This window comes from Psammomys obesus, unplaced genomic scaffold (genome assembly GCF_907164565.1).
Source record: "Psammomys obesus unplaced genomic scaffold, mPsaObe1.curated_primary_1811, whole genome shotgun sequence".
In the NCBI taxonomy this organism is placed as follows: domain Eukaryota; kingdom Metazoa; phylum Chordata; class Mammalia; order Rodentia; family Muridae; genus Psammomys; species Psammomys obesus.
In genome coordinates this window covers 2,331,898-2,348,384 of record NW_026585687.1, presented here as the reverse complement: position 1 = coordinate 2,348,384, position 16,487 = coordinate 2,331,898, and the positions used below count along the sequence as shown (strand labels likewise).

Sequence of the window (16,487 nt, the reverse complement as noted above, 5' to 3'; positions counted from 1 at the left end):
CATCATGAACCATAGGCTCCAAATTAAATGCTTTCTTTCATAAGTTGTTTTTATTATGGTGTTTTATCACAGCAATAGAAGAATAGCTAAGACAAACAATATGCCTTCAGTTCTCAGAGTCCATAGTAATAAGCCTATGACTTTGACATCAAGACCTCACCCTGAACTGAGCACCCAGAGATAAATGTCTATGGATTTTAAAAATTGCGGTTATAACCTTTTAATGCTCAGGACCTATAAGCCTATAGGTTTTCAAGTTTAGCCTATAAATACCTGGCTTTTGAGAATTCAAGGTTGCCAACTCTTATGATTTTTGTGTTACTCATTTGTGATTTCCATCCATGCTGTTTGTGATAGCATGTCTAAGAAGCTGTATACTCTGTGTCAGAACCCCATGACAGGGTTCTCAGAGGAACTGAACTGATAGGATGAAAAGATATTAAAATGGAATGTATTAGACTTGCCTGAAAATATAGTATGGGTAGGTTTCCATGGCTGTCATTATGCTAGAGAGGCTGACAAGCCAGTAGCTACTCCGTCTACAAGGGTGGTTACTTCCTCTGTCCCAGGCCAGTGTTAAAAGCCTGAAGGATTAATGAAGAGCACTGTTCCTCAGTCTACCTCAAAATGCCAAAGAAACTGAGTTCTACTATGAGGAAAGAATGGTAGCAATTGGGGTGGTGGTGTTTATAAAAAGATGCAAAGGCAAGTAAGCAGAATGTAAAAAGCTTTTCCCCTCAGAGCACCAAAGAGGTATAGGTACCTTGGACATTGCCAGAAGGTACTACTCCCGTATTTAGGGTGGGTTGTCCCACCTCAGTTAACCTAATAAATAAAATCCCCTCATAGTCATTCCTAGAGGTTAGCCCAATCACAGGTTTGATAACACTTGACTCATGGGTGACAGCAGGTTCTGTCAAGTTGACAGCATCAGCCAGCACAGCTTTTAGTTTTCTTCTTTCTTCTTTTGGGAGTTGTAAGTTCTTTGGGGATAAGAATGGTTTAGGATGGCATGGAATATGTAAATGTTGACAGTAGATGAGACGAAATTCGTGAGTAAACATGGTAGACTGACTGCAATCACCTAATTTAATTATCTCTTGAAACTTTGCTTTAAAAGCAAGGTAGGACTGTCTTTTTTAGATGTCTCTCTCCCCACTCTGAGTATCTATGCTTAAAGTAATGTTATTTTTTTTTTAAATAAACTCCAGGGTAGATTTTAAAAGTAAAAGTAAAACAAAGTGGTATTTTTTTTCCAGATATAAATCTACAAGAATGATAGAAGATTTTGATAGAAACCTAAAAGAATGGCAGAAGCAATTTAGTTTTAACAGCCAGAGTGAAGATGGCTTAGCAACCAATTTGGCATGACTGAGAAAATTTAATACTAGGCTGCTGGACTATGGTGGACAAGTAAGTTCATGCTGAGTTATATCGCCAAAGCCCAGGACTGGTGGCAATGGTAAATCAAAGGTAAGCATACAGGTTAGAGAGATGGCTTAGCAGTTAAAGGCACATACTATTATTTCAAAGGACCAGGGATTTGGTTCCCAGTACCACATAATGGCTCACGTCTCTCTGTACTTCAAGTTCCAGGGGCTCTAACACCCTCTTCTCGTCTCCACAGTTACTCAGCATGTGTATGGTTACACATACCTACACAGGCAAAACATTTATATACATAAATTAAAAACAAAGAAAGTGTAAAGGGGGTTGTTTTGTAATAGATCAGGTTATGTAATAGTTTAAAACATTATATATATTTTATTATTTTTTTCTGGACATCTCAATGTAATCACATAGGTGCCCAGACTTATGAGAGACCCATCTTGAAACATTTCTAAGATGGCTGTTTAGGGGAGAAAGTAACCAAGCATATCATGTAACCTTAAACCATCTGTTCCCCAAATGGCATGTTATATGCTCACACTTCATAGCCTAAACAGACCATATGATAATGGTATCCTCCAAATAGGATGGGAAACTGAAATGCTAGATCCTCTTTCCCACTCACTCACCTTTCATCTCCATGACAGTGGACAACACCACTCCACCCTGGCAGACAGCTGGGCATTTCTTAAGATGGCAAAATAAAATGTATCTTTACTGAAGAATAGTTGTTACAATTGAGGATGGAACTAGTATGTCAATTGAAATTCTCCAAAACTTTCCTCCATCTGACTCCTAGAAATCTAGCAGAAAGGTCTTTCATTTTTGAAGCATTGGGAAAATGGCAATGTCTTTTGGGAATAGCATTATCATTTAAAAAAAAAATGGTACAGCCATGCTGACAGTTTATGCAGTATTATATGTTTAAGATGGAATGCAGAGTCAACAAGCCTTAATGTAAACGGAGACTCCAAAAGTCTTAAATTGAAGAGTAGTCAAGAATTACGAGACAGCTGCGGAGATCAACAAAAGAAGAAAGGCAATGTAAAGCAAAAACCAGACTGTGAAGTGAGAGGTTGAAAAAAATAACAAGATTTTATACAGATACAACAGCTAGAAAACAACAAAAGCTTGCTTTTGGGATTTAAACAAGTCTTTAAAAGTAAGATTTGTAATAAATGATAGGTGATGAATAAGGACAGATAGGATTGTGAGTCATGAAGGAGGATAGAAAGTTTTTCCCCCTAGTCTCTACTCTCTCATTTAGTTTTATTTTCCCCCATAATGGATATGTGAATTTAACTTGCTGTGTATTGAAGTAGAAAGAACAACTTTTGCATTCCAGAAGAATCCAACATGTTCCTTGGAGACAATGATTATGAAAGTTGGGTTATTTCATTCCTATGACCATTAATTGGTACAATAGTATTAGACAGGACTACTCATTGAATGAATTCATTGTATTGACCCACATAAAAATGTAAATTTTTATTTGTTTCAGGGAAGAAGTTCGACAACCTGATTTCTCCTGTTTTTCTTCTGTTTAAATCTATATCAAATCATTTTATAATTTCAAAGACTAGTTCATAAGATCTAACATCTATATAATTGGCATTACAGAAAGAAAACAGTGAAAATTGCCACAGAGAAATAATCACATCACCTAAAATTTCAAGAAAGGTGCAATAGTGGTATGCATACCTGGGCAATAAGCAACAGCTCTCTAATTGGACTTAAGACTCATTCAATAAGAGGAAAACAAAACCTGGTACTGGAAACCTTACTAAGTACCTGGGGTTAATGAAGCCATGGATCTTGGAGGAGAACCTACAACCACTAATTTATTAAATCAGCATAATCCCTAACTACATTCTAAATACTTGTCTCTATGCCCACATATAAGCTTAATTCTCATCCCTTATCAAGAGATACCTCTTTGCAAAAAAAACAAGGACCATTACAGAAAATCACAGCTAATCAAAATTTACTGTTGTAGAACCCAATCCCAACAGATACACCTACAAAACAACTCCAACATCTAAAGCTTATGGAACACTGAGGAAGAGGGACTAGCTAGATTGTAAGATCCAGAGGACCAGAGAGTTTCCTGTGAGACTGTGTCTCCTAGGAATGTCAAAAGCTACACTCATAAATTCTTTTTTTTTTAATTTTATTTTTCTCATTAGTTACATTTTGTTAATTCTGTATCCCAGCTGTATCCCTCATTCCCTCCCCAATCCCACCCTCCCTCCCTCATCTCCTCCCTGCCCCTTTCCAAAAGGGAGGACCTCCTCCCCTTTCATATGACTCCGTTTTGTCAGGTATTTTCAGGACTGGCTGCAAAGTCCTCCTCTGTGGCCTAACAGGACTGCTCCTCCCTTGGGAGGTGGGGAGGTCAAAGAGCCAGTCATTGAGTTCCTGTTAGAAATAGTCCTTGTTCCCCTTACTATGGGAAACCAATTGATTACTGAGCTATCACGAGTCACATCCGAGCAGAGGTTCTAGGTTTTATCCTCTCATGGTCTTTGGTTGAGTGTCCATCTCAGAAAAGACCCTGTGCCCAGATATGTTTGGTCCTTGTGGAGCTCCTATCCTTTCCACATCAAACTCCCCTTCTTTCATATGATTCCCTGCACTCTGCTGAGGGTTTGGTTATGAGTCTTGGTATCTACTTTGGAACACTGCTAGGTAGAGTCTTTCAGATGCTTTCTGCGATAGACTCCTGTCATACGTTCAATGCATATCCCATTTGTCTTTCATAAATTCTTACCAATATGACTACCTGAAAATTAGCTGAACAATAATGATACCTTTAGACATACTAATATGGATACAGGAAAGCCCATGAGACCTCAAACCTACAGAAAGAACTACAGGCAACTAAGAAATATTTAGAGATGGAGAAATAGCCTTCTCCAGTGAAGAACATGCTTATCAATTATCCAATACCAAATGGTCAGACCTGAAGTCATATATACACACAAGTAATACATGGACTGAGTAAATTGTACTTATATATTTAGGAATATAGATGTGTGTGTTTATGTATATGAGTATGTGTGTGTAACAACAACTAATAAAAAAGAGGCGATGAATTTGAAAGAAAGCCAGAAGGGGAATATGGGAGGGTTTGGGGGGAGGAAAGAAAAGGGTGAAATGGTGTGATTCTGTAATATCTTTAAAATAATCAATGAAAATTAAAAAAAAAAATCCCAGTACAGAAACAGCTGATTTCTAGACCCAAAAGAAGGACCTAGAGAATACCTGTAACTGTGGATAAAGAGAGGTCTACACCAAATAATAACATTCAATTTCAGAGTATTTGGGACAAAGAAAATATATTAGAAGTTCTGTTATTCCCTTTGCTGTACAGAAGTGTTTGGGTTTAATGCAACACTTCTCTATGTTCTTGACTTTATTACTTAAGGTGTTGGTATTATATTCAGAAAAGACATGAAAGCAGAAGAAGAACTATTAGGGAATAAAAAAATATACCAGTAAAAGAATAGAATAGAAGTATGTGTGGCTAGTAAGTAGGAGGGATAAATATGATCAGAAAACCCTAGTTATATGCATAATATAGTCATAATGAAGTCCAAATATTTTGTAAAATTAAAAATGCACTAATAAATGCATATTAAAGCTCCTAGAAAAAGTTAAAACATAAGAAGTCATGAATATAGACTTCTCAGTAGAAAACCTTAAAAGTAATATGTATGTACAGTATATGTGTATATATACATATATATATTCAATGGAGTGATGTTTTCAACATCCTACAGGAAAACTATTTCTGTCTTTGACTTTAATAGCCATTTCTCTTGGTCATTGATCTATTGCTGTGAAAAAGACAACATGACTAAGGCAATTCTTATAAAAGAAAGCAACTGAATGGGTTTACTTACAGTTTCAGAAGTTGAGTGCATTGTCATCATGCTGAGAGTGCCAGATTCATGGACAGCAGGAAGGAAGAAAGACTCTGTGCTTGGAATGAGCTTTTTTGAAATTGAAAAGTCCACCTGCAGTGACACACTCCCCCCCCCAAAAAAATGCCACACCTCCTAATCCTTTCAAATAGTGCCACTCCTTGGTGACCAAGAATTTAAATTATGAATGCTCATGAGGCCATTCTCATGCAAACCACCACACCAATCAAAATTTAGTTATGAGTGAAAACCCCTTAATACATATGAAATATTAAATTATGCCCTCTCAAATTTGAATGTTAAAGTTATAAATTCCAATCTACCAAAACTTGACCTTTTTTGGAAATAATATTGTTGTGCATGTTATTACTTAAGATGACAGTAGGTAGAGGCAGATTGGGCCCTTAATTCAACATGGTTTATATTTTATATGAAGAAAACATTTGAACACAGACACATGTACACAGTGACAATGATGTTTGGGCAAGACAGCACAGAGAATATTAACAATTGTGAGCAAACCACAAGAGCCTAGTAAAGAGCTATGGAATGTGTTCTCCCTTATACCGTCAGAAATTACAAAGGCTGTTGTATGTCTGGTATTTGTAGTCTCAAGAAATATGAGACAATACATTTATGTTGTGTACTTCATTCTTAATGGGCATATTTTACCCTGGCAGTGTTACTTCTAGCAAACCAATATATGATAGCTCAAAAATATTTATCTATTATTTACCATCTTCATGTAACAATTTGTGGAACTCACTAACATGAGGTAATAAATTATTAAAGATAAAGACAGAATACAAAAAGGAAAATGTAATGTATTCAAAGGTCAAGGGAATCTGCAGATATATTTGCCAATTACCTGATTACCTGAAATAAATCAACTCACTAAGAAAAAAAGGTTTATTTGAGATTTCAATTTAGGATGTCTCAGTGCGTGGTCGGTTGGCCCTGCTACTTTTGAGCCTGTAGAGAGGTGGTACAGGAAGCAGGAGTATGTGGCAGAAAAAAATATCTTACTTCATGACACTTAAGAAGCAGAGGAGGAACTGAGTTCCCACAATTCTATTTAAAGGCATGCCACAAATAACCTCTGATCTCCTATAAAGCCACATATTTTAAGTTTCCACTACCTTTTACTAGTACCAAGCTGAGAATCAACCTTTAAAAATGGGCCCTTGAGGGACACACCAAACCCAGCTGTATGGCACAAGTGTAATAATGAAAGGTTTCATATGTTCAACAAGCACCAGGACAAAGTAATCTAGACTGATACTATACCAGTCAGAAGAAACATCAAAAAATGTTATTGCTGGCCTCATGTCATGTTGGCATTTAAAAAAGTCACTCAAGAATTTTTGTAATTCTGTAAGAATATCAATGTTTTGTGAGTGCCTCTATTTTCTACTTTTTCTTTCCTTCACCCATTTCTAAAATAGTCAATGGACTTAAAACACAAATAATCAGTGGCTTCTTTGTGGAGTAGTAAGTGAGACAGGTAGTGATGCCTTATTAAAGTTAGGTATGGCATGGCATGAAGATGATTCTTTTCTTAAAATATGCTTAGTAATGATATCTTTGGATATTTATAGGCAATAACCAATGAGTCATAGGTTCTTCATACCATAAGAATACCAAAAACGTTGAGCTAGGGATAGCTAAGCTGAGAAGTAAACCAGGGATTGAACAGATATGGTACTTATTTGGATGTTAGAGTGTTCTGATACCTTCTGGGTCATTGGTTAAGTGATTATTGGGGGTCATCTGGGAACCAGTCTGGGTAATAACCTTCCTACTGTACCATGTCATCCCAGCTAGAGAAGGAAGAAGTGCAGATATTAGAGGAAGTTCAAGTTTCCACTGGTTCAAACCAATCGCTGTTCACATTACAATGGTTTTTACTTTTTAAAGTGTATTTTGCATATTCAATGAAGGAATCACCTAGTATGCTTAGCTATTTGATAGAAACATTAATTAAAATGGTATGTATAAGCAACATAAGTATATCATGTCAAGGAAAATATAATTAGTGCATACTACACATATATAACATAATTCTACAAGTATTAAAAGGCATAGGTAAGAAACTGTTTAAATTATGAATTAGTTTTTAAAGTTTAAAAAAAGCATACTTATGCTCTATAAGTAATACAAATAAGAATACTTATTTGTAGCATATGATTGCAATTATATCAAAATGTAGACAAAGAAACCACATAGGAGAAAACTGTTTCAATTGTTAACAGTAGCACTTTAATGATGTTTATGAGATTATACATGATGTTTATTTTCTTATTTAGCCTATTCTACATGCTTGCAGATTATCTATAATGAGCAGGTGTATATTTTATAGCCAAGGAAAAATTACTGAAAAAAAAAAAAAGAACAAAACAGAGATCATGGGAGCTGCATGACCTCCCTTTCCTATATAATCAAGAAAGCCTGGACAGACAATTATTAGGATTAGGTTCCAGGAAATCTCCCTTAGATGCAAATCCCAGACCCAGATGCAAGTTTTTTCTCCAAGAGAAATACACTTGTTCAAAGAGTAGGTGTTTTTTAAGAGCCAAGGGCGGGAGGAAAGAATTGTTTTTCTTTAGTGGAGCAATACTGCCACCAAAAGAAAAATTACTGAAGAAACAGCCATGACCACAGAAGAAAAAAAAAGTTAGACATAAAGGGAGAAGAGTAGAAAGGAGAGCAAGATAAAGGAAAATAGAGGAAAGATCATTTTGTAGGCTCATTGATTTCGTGTGTGTGTGTGTGTGTGTGTACATATATTTGGCATTAGTTTTGTTTTATTTTTAAAGCAAAGTTTAGAATTTTTTTTTAATTAGGACAAGTCAATAGCACTTACAGACAAAAAGTTTAATTTAATTTAATTTTGTTGTTGTTATTGTTTATTTGTTTGTGAGACAAGATTTTCCTTTGTAGCCATGGCTTTCTTGGAACTCACTATGTAGACCAGGTTGGCCACAGACTAACAAAGATCTGCCTACTTCTGCCTCCTGACTTCTGGGATTAAAGGCATGTACCACCACTGCCTGGCATAAATTTTAAATATCTTATAAATGTACAGAATAGTCATACTTATTACAAATAAATTATAATTATCTCTTGTGTATACAATAACAAAGTACTTATTCGGCCAGAGTAAACAGATATATATCCATGTTTTTTATTAAAATTTTAATTTTTTATATTCATTACAGTTTATTCACTTTGTATCCCAGCTGTAGCGGCCTTCCTCATTCCCTCCCAGTCCCATGCTCTCTCTCTCATTTCCTCCTTGGCCTGATAAATTGACATTAATTGTTAAATAAAGAAGAAATGGATGTAGGGGAGAGAGATAGAGCTATGTGTAGATACAGGATATGAAAAGTGACCTACACCTGATTGTTGGGTTCTATGCAGAGTTTCAGCACCCATCCCTGCCCATCACCTAGAAGCCTTTCTTTCTACTGAGAGTTCCTCCATGATGGATCTCCTCTTCTCCCTTTTAAATGATCAAATAAACAATGTCATCCTAGTCTGTGGGTACTGCTTCCCAGGAAGAATGTCAGGTGCTGATGATACTTCTGTGAATTCCTTTTGGTTTCTGGCTGTGAATGCTAGTCCTGGTGCCATGAAGCTATTCTCAATGTTCAACATTGCTGCTTGGAGAATGAAAATTCCCACGTAGACTTTGGTTGCCACTAGGTTTTCAGCTTGCTGAATGCTGTGTGCACCTGACTCAAAGAACCTTTTCTACAGTTATGCAGTGTTTTGCTGGTCAGGTTTCAGCATATGATCTGGCAACACTGGCCTGAGTTTCTCTGAGAGTTTGGTTCCTTAGAAGGCCTTGAGTTGTAAAGTATCCCACTCCTCAGAAATCTTGATGAAATGGCATCTTATTTTTTGCTGTTAGTTGCCTAGTGCTGAGCACCCAGTACCAAGGGAAAGGGTTTTTCTCAACATTCCTGCCAGCTGATTCTGTTGCTGAATTATATTTGCCCACTTTCCAGTTGTTCAGAGTCTACTGTTCTTTTGATAGTTTTTCTGCAGGTTTTCCCAGGATTATTCTCTAGGATCTCTGACATACCATATTGGAGCATCATGAAAAAAAACAAAAACAGCTCTTGTGGTCTATATTTACTTTTTTAACAACTGTTTAAAATAAATGTGGATTTATTCGTGTATAATAAATAAGGTAAATCAATTTATTTCAAAGTATGCAATGATCAGTTAGTCCAAAGCTTCTTAAATTATTTGAAATATTTACTTAAATTATGTAAAATAAATTATATAAACTTATACACATTTTATAACTTTGTTTCCATATTCTGTCAGAACAGCTCTGTGTTTATACCAAACATTTCATTTGTGCATTAACACTTTCATATTTAGTAGGTTTGTCACTCATCATTCCTGTTTACATTTCAGAAGCAAATCATTCATTTTAAATGTTTATTATTGCAGTTGAGATTTAGACAAAATTATATAAAGATAGAATCCATATCATGTCACACCACTTCTCAAAAGCAGTCAAGACTTTCCTCACAGTGATGTCCCCTGTGCCTTTTAATTAGGAAAACTCTTCCTATTCACACAGCTGTACTGAACTTCCCTTCTTAAAAAAAAAAAAAAACTGGTATGAAGAATGAAATCTTTTCATTCTGTATTGGACCCCGTTGGTGCTTTTCTTGGGCCACCTAATTGTTTACTCCTGAAACCAACTGGCATCTGTGTCTTACAGACGTAAAAGTCCATCTATTTTATTGTTGTTTTGCTTTTGAGATAGGGACCCTCTATGTAGCCCTGGCTGTCCTGAAATGCTCTCAGTATGCCAGACTGGCCTCAGACTCACAGAGATTCTCTTGTTTCTGCCTCCCAAGTACTGGGATTAAACACATGCACTACCATGCCTGACATTCTAATTTTTTTTATTCCAACATATTTTTTCTATTTAAAACATGGATATATAAAAAACTAAAGAAGTTAAAAAGCAACACATCATGTAATCCAATTTAAAAATGGGGTACAGGGCTAAACAGAGAATTCTCTGTGGAGGAATATAAAATGGCAGAGAAACACTTAAAGAAATGCTCAACATCCTTAGTCAGCAGGGAAATGCAAGTCAAAATGACCCTGAGATTTCACCTTACACCCATTAGAATGGCTAAAAACTCAAGTGACAACACATGTTGGAGAGGATGTGGAGAAGGGGAACGATCCTCCATTGTTTGTGGGAAGGTAAACGTGTACAACCACTTTGGAAATTAATCTGGCACTTTCTCAGAAAAGTAGGAATAGAGCTATATCAAGACCCAGCTATACCACTTCTAGGCTTATATCCAAAAGATGCTCAAGTACACAACAAGGACATTCATGTTCAACCATATTCATAGCATCATTATTTATAATAACCAGATCCTGGAAACAACCCAGATGTCCTTCAGTGGAGGAATGGATACAGAAATTAATTGTACATTTACACAATGGAATGCCACTTAGCAATTAAAAACAAGGAAATCATGAAATTTGCAGGCAAATGGTGTGATCTAGAAAAGATCATCCTGAGTGAGGTATCCCAGAAGCAGAAAGACACCCTGGATTATAGTATGGTCTGGGTAGAATGAAACACACCCTTAGTACACACCTTTAATTTCAAACAATGCTATCTAATTGGGAGGCAGAAAATGTGACAAATGGAGAAAGATTTGACAGAATGAGTCAGATATAGGATACGCTCAACTCTCACAAAAGAGAGGCTACTTAGAAGCAGGCAGCATATGCGTCCATCCCCTGGTGGATGGAGTCTTTCAGAAGATATCTATGGTAGGGTCCCTCTCTTCAACTGCTTCTGGTGTCTATTCTATTTGTCCTTCTGAGCAAGAATTAATTATCCTCCCTAGGGTCCTCCTTGTTATTTAGTTTATTTAGGTCTGTGGATTTTAGTATGGTTATCCTGTATTACATGGCTAATATCATATTATAAGTGAGTATATACCATTAGTGTCTTTCTGCTTCTGGGTTACCTCACTAAGGATGATCTTTTCTAGTTGGGCAGAGTGCAGGGAGTATTATGGAAAAGTAGGGTGATAGAAGGGCCAGGAGGGGCCAGGAGCCCCACTAGGAGACCAACAAAGCCAACAAATCTGGGCACAGGGGGCCCTGCAGAAACTGATGTACCAACCAAGGACCATACATGGACAGGACTTAGACCCACTGCTTAGATGTAGCCCAGAAGCATCTCAGTCTCCATGTGGATTCCCTAGTAAGGGGAGCAGGGGTTATCTCTGACATGGATTAGGTTGCCCGCTCTTTGATCATTTCCCCTGGTGGGGCAGCCTTACCAGGCCACAGAGGAAGAGGATAAAGGCAGTTCTGATGAAACTTGATAGGCTAGGATTAGGGTTAGAGAAGGAGGGTTCACCCTTTCTGTGGTGCAGAGGAGGTGGATAGAGAGCAAAAGTGAGAGAGGGTGGGCCAAGGAGGAGACAAGGGAGGATATTATGATTGGGATATAAAGTGAATAAATAATTAAAAAAAAGAAAAGAAAAGAAAAAAAAGAGCAGGCAGAGTCTGAGAGATAGTACAGTACAGAGGAAGAAGAATACAGTACAGGAGTACAGTAGAATTCATGGAGACAGAACAGTAGAGTTTAGAGTTTAGGAGTATAGGACAGTTCAGTTTAGTTCAGTTCATGCAGTTTCATTCAGGTCGTGTAGTCAGTGCAGTTCAGTTTGTGCAGTACAGAGGCAGTTTTTCCAAGCAGTGCAATTCAATCAGAAGCTGAGAAAAGCCAATTTGAATCAGTTTTCTTGGAGAGGAGTTGAGCCAGAACAGCTGAGTTGAGCCAGCCAGCCAGAGTTCAGACAGAACCAGAAAGGGTGAGCTTATTAAACATTCTAGGCCAAGTTAGCAGACAGAGGCTAGAAGCTGAAGCCTTTATGGTCTAGGTTTACAGAACAATAAATTGTACAGAGGTTAGAAGCTTCCAGGCCTTGGCCTAGGGATGGCTAGAAAAGACAAAGAAATGCTCCAGCTTAACCCAAGCCGTGTATTCATACAGCTTGTATATGGCTCTCATCTCATCCCCTTACTCTGAAGAAATAAAAACAACATTTACAATGCATTCCACAAAAATGGGACAAATGCCAGTGAATTAAATGAAATTAAAAAGAATCCAAAAGAATAATAGATATGTTTAAAAATAAGAGTACATAGTTTCTAGATGAATTTCAAAAGAACACAAACATCTGAATGAAATAAAAAATAAAATATATGAAAATGGAATTCAATAAAGAAACAAAAAACTGAGAATGGATCATGTGGGAGACACAACACAAGAGCTTTAAGAAAAGATAAGTGAATTGGAACATTCAGAGGAGCAGGGCCCCAAAGTGAATGGGCAGAAAGGGTCTTTGGTTCAGACAAGTTGATTCTTCCTGCCTCGGGTCACCCAGTGGAGTGCTGTGGGCTGCTGAGAGCCAGACCCTGTCCTGGGAGAGCTGAGGTAGGCTGAGTGGATACCAGAGTCCGTCTGCTTCCGTCTCCTGTGGTCTTCTCAGCACAGTCTAGTCACAGAAGACCACCCCAGGTGTTACTGGATTCTTCCTCCTGTGATGAGATAGATAAATAAAAACATTAATGAAACATATAATATCTTTGGGATACCAGGAAAAGATACAATCTATAAATTGTGAGTATAAAAGAAGTCCATGACAACAGCACAGGAATTTTTTTTAGCCATATTGTAATGGAAATTTTTGCAAATCTATGAAAAGAAGTACCCATCCAAGTACAGGGGGCATATAAACACAAAATGACAAGACAAAGAAAAGAAGAGGAAACTCTCCACATCTACTGCACTTAAATCACTAAATATACAAAACAAAGAGAGATATTTAAAGCTTCAGGAGAGAAGCACTACATTATATATAAAGAAGGCCTATCACTTGCCTGCAAATTTCATGATTTCCTTGTTTTTAATTGCTGAGTAGTATTCCATTGGGGAAATGTACAATTAATTTCTGTATCCATTCCTCCATTGAGGGACATCTGGGTTGTTTCCAGGTTCTGGTTATTATGAATAAAGCTGCTACGAACATAGTTGAGCAAATGTCCTTGTTGTGTACTTGAGCATCTTTTGGATATATGCCTAGGAATGCTATAGCTTTTGGATATATGCCTAGGAATGCTATAGTGCTTTTTGAGGAAGCACTATTCCTAATTGTCTGAGAAAGTGCCAGATTGATTTCCAAAGTGGTTGTACAAGTTTACCTTCCCACAAGCAATGGAGGAGGGTTCCCCTTTCTCCACAACCTTTCCAGCATGTGTTGTCACTTGAGTTTTTGATCTTAGCCATTCTGATGGGTATAAGGTGAAATCTCAAGGTCATTTTGATTTGCATCTTTCTGATGACTAAGACTGTTAAGCATTTCTGTAAGTGTTTCTCTGCCATTCTATATTCCCCTATAGAGAATTCTCTGTTTAGCTTCATACCCCATTTTTAATTGGATTGCTTGCTTTTTTTGCTTTTTAACTTCTTTATTTCTTTATATATTCTGGATATAAGCCCTCTGTCAGATACAGGGTTGGTGAAGATCCTTTCCCAGTCTGTAGGCTGTTATTTTGTTCTGACCACGGTGTCTTTTGCTTTACAGAAGTTTTTTGGTTTCATGTGGTCCCATTTATTGATTGTTGCTCTTAGAGTCTGTGATGTTATTGTTCAGAAAGTTGTCTCCTGTGCCAATGAGTTCTAGGCTCTTCCCCACTTTTTCTTCTAACAGGTTTAGTGTGTCTGGTTTTATGTTGAGGTCTTTGATCCTAGGATCTAGAAAATATCATCCTGAGTGAGGTATTCCAGAAGCAGAAAGACACACACAGTATATACTCACTTATCAGTGGATACTAGACCTATAAGAGGATAAACATACTAAAATCTGTACACCTAAAGAAGATAAATAAGAAGGAGCACCTGGGATAAGATGATCGATCCTCACTTAGAAAGACAAATGGGATGGACATTGGAAGTAGGAGAAAATAAGTAACAGGACAGAGGGCCCCTGAAAGACTTTACCTAACATTGTATCAAAGCTGATGTTGATACTCATAACCAAACCTTGGGCAGAATGCAGGGAATCATATGAAAGAAGGGGAGTTAGTATGACCTGGAGAGGACAGGAGCTCCACACGGTCCAAATATATCTGGGAACAAGGGTCTTTTCTGAGACTGTTTTCCCAATCAAGGACCATTAATGGATATAACTTAGAACCCCTGCCTGGGTGTAGCCCATGGCTGCTCAGTATCCGAGTGTGTTCCCTAGTAAGGGGAACAGGGACTATTTCCAACATGAACTCAATGGCTGCCTTTTTGACCTCCCCCTACTCTCGGAGGGAACAACAGCCTTGCTACGCCACAGAGGAGGACATATGTAGCCAGTCCTGAAGAGACCTGATAAACTAGGGTCATATGGAAGGGGAGCAGGACCTCCTCCATCAGTGGACTTAGAGAGGGGCAGGGAGGAGATGAGGGAAGGATCGTGGGATTAGGAGGGAATGAGGGAAGGAGTTACAGCTGGGATACAAAGTAAATAAACTGTAACTAATATAAAAAATAAAAATTTAATTAAAAAAAGAAAGGCCATCACAGCAAAAGTTGAATCCTCAACAAAATTTTAAATGCCAGAAGGACTTGGAATCATATATTTCAATTCCTAAAATACTATGGTTGCCAACCAAAGGTATTATACCACAGCAAAACCTTGTCATGGTTAAGGAAAAAATCCATAATAAAAGTAAGCTAAAACAATTTATTACTACAAAGGTAGCTCTAGCGATGATGCTGGAAGAAATTCTTTGGTCTGCAGAGAATAAATACAACCAAGAGGCTATATGGAGAAATGATGCTGGAACAGTAATTAAGAAAATCAGGAATAATGAAACACCAAACACTATAAAACCAACAAAATGACAAGGAGCAACACATACCTTTCAGTAATAACCCTGAACATTCATAGTCTTGATTACCAAATCAAAAGACAGACTAGCATTTTGGATTAATATATATGTATGTGTATGTATGTATGTATGTATGTATGTACATCCTCTATTTGCCACCTCAGAGAAACACATTTCACTTTGAAGTGAAGGGATGGGAAAATGAATTCTAAGCAAATGGAACTCAGAAACAAGCAGGTACTGATAATCTAATATCTGAAAAAGCAGATTTTAAAACAAAACTAGTAAAAAGAGATATAAAATATCACTTAATATTGATTAAAGGAAAAACCCATCAAGAGGACATTACAATTTTTTTGTTGTTGTTTGTTTTTTGAGACAGGGCTTCTCTGTGTAGCCTTGGTTGTCCTGAACTTGCTTTGTAGAGCAGGCTGGCATGAACTCACAAAGATCTGACTCCCCGAGTGCTAGAATTACAAATGTGTTCCACCATGCCCGGCTGACATTGCAACTCTAAACATACATGCACTAAATATGGGTATACCAAATTTCATAAATCAAAATTCTATTAGAGATAAAGTCACAAACTGATCCCAACACAGTAATACCGAGTGATTTCAATATTCCACTCTCATCAATAGATAGGTCATCCTGACAAAAATTAAACAGAAACATCAGAGTTAAATAATATAATGGATCAAATGAATTTGAGAGACATGTACTGATCATCCCATCCAGACCCCATCAGAATATACATTCTTCTCGGCATCCCATGGAACTTTCTCTCAAGTAGATCACACATAAAGATGTAACACACATTTTAGCAAATACAGGAAAATTGAAATAACTTCTTGCATTTTATTTGAACATAATGGAATGAAGTCAGAAATCAATAGCAAGAAAAAAGTACACAAACTCAGGGAGTTTAAACAACACCTTATTGAATGATGAATGGATCATTGAAAAAAATCAAGAAATTTAAAAATTCCTGGAATATAAAGAAAAATATTTTAAATTGTAGCAAATCATACGTGATATGTGATACAATAAAAACTGTCGTAAGAGGAGAGTTAATATTTATATGAGCCTATATTTCTTAAAAATGGTGTGCCTTCAGGCTCTAAGATGAACAATTAATAAATGAGACCTCATGAAACTGAAAAGCTTCTGTAAAGCAAAAGACACTGCCATCAGAACAAAATGACAGCCTACAGACTGGAA

The 16,487-nt window shown here is 37.0% G+C and overlaps 2 long non-coding RNA genes across 3 annotated transcripts in view; one reads left to right on the top strand and one right to left on the bottom strand.

Annotated features, from left to right (window-relative positions):
- The window catches only part of LOC129665730 (uncharacterized), a 228,193-nt gene that overhangs the window by 181,877 nt on the left and 29,829 nt on the right, over positions 1–16,487 (top strand). The gene's annotated exons all lie outside the window — the stretch shown is intronic.
- LOC129665737 (uncharacterized) overlaps positions 9,611–16,487 on the bottom strand; it is a 59,122-nt gene continuing 52,245 nt past the window's right edge. Inside the window, exon 4 of the long non-coding RNA XR_008718416.1 lies at positions 9,611–12,923. This is a non-coding gene — a long non-coding RNA (uncharacterized LOC129665737). The remainder of the gene's footprint in view (positions 12,924–16,487) is intronic.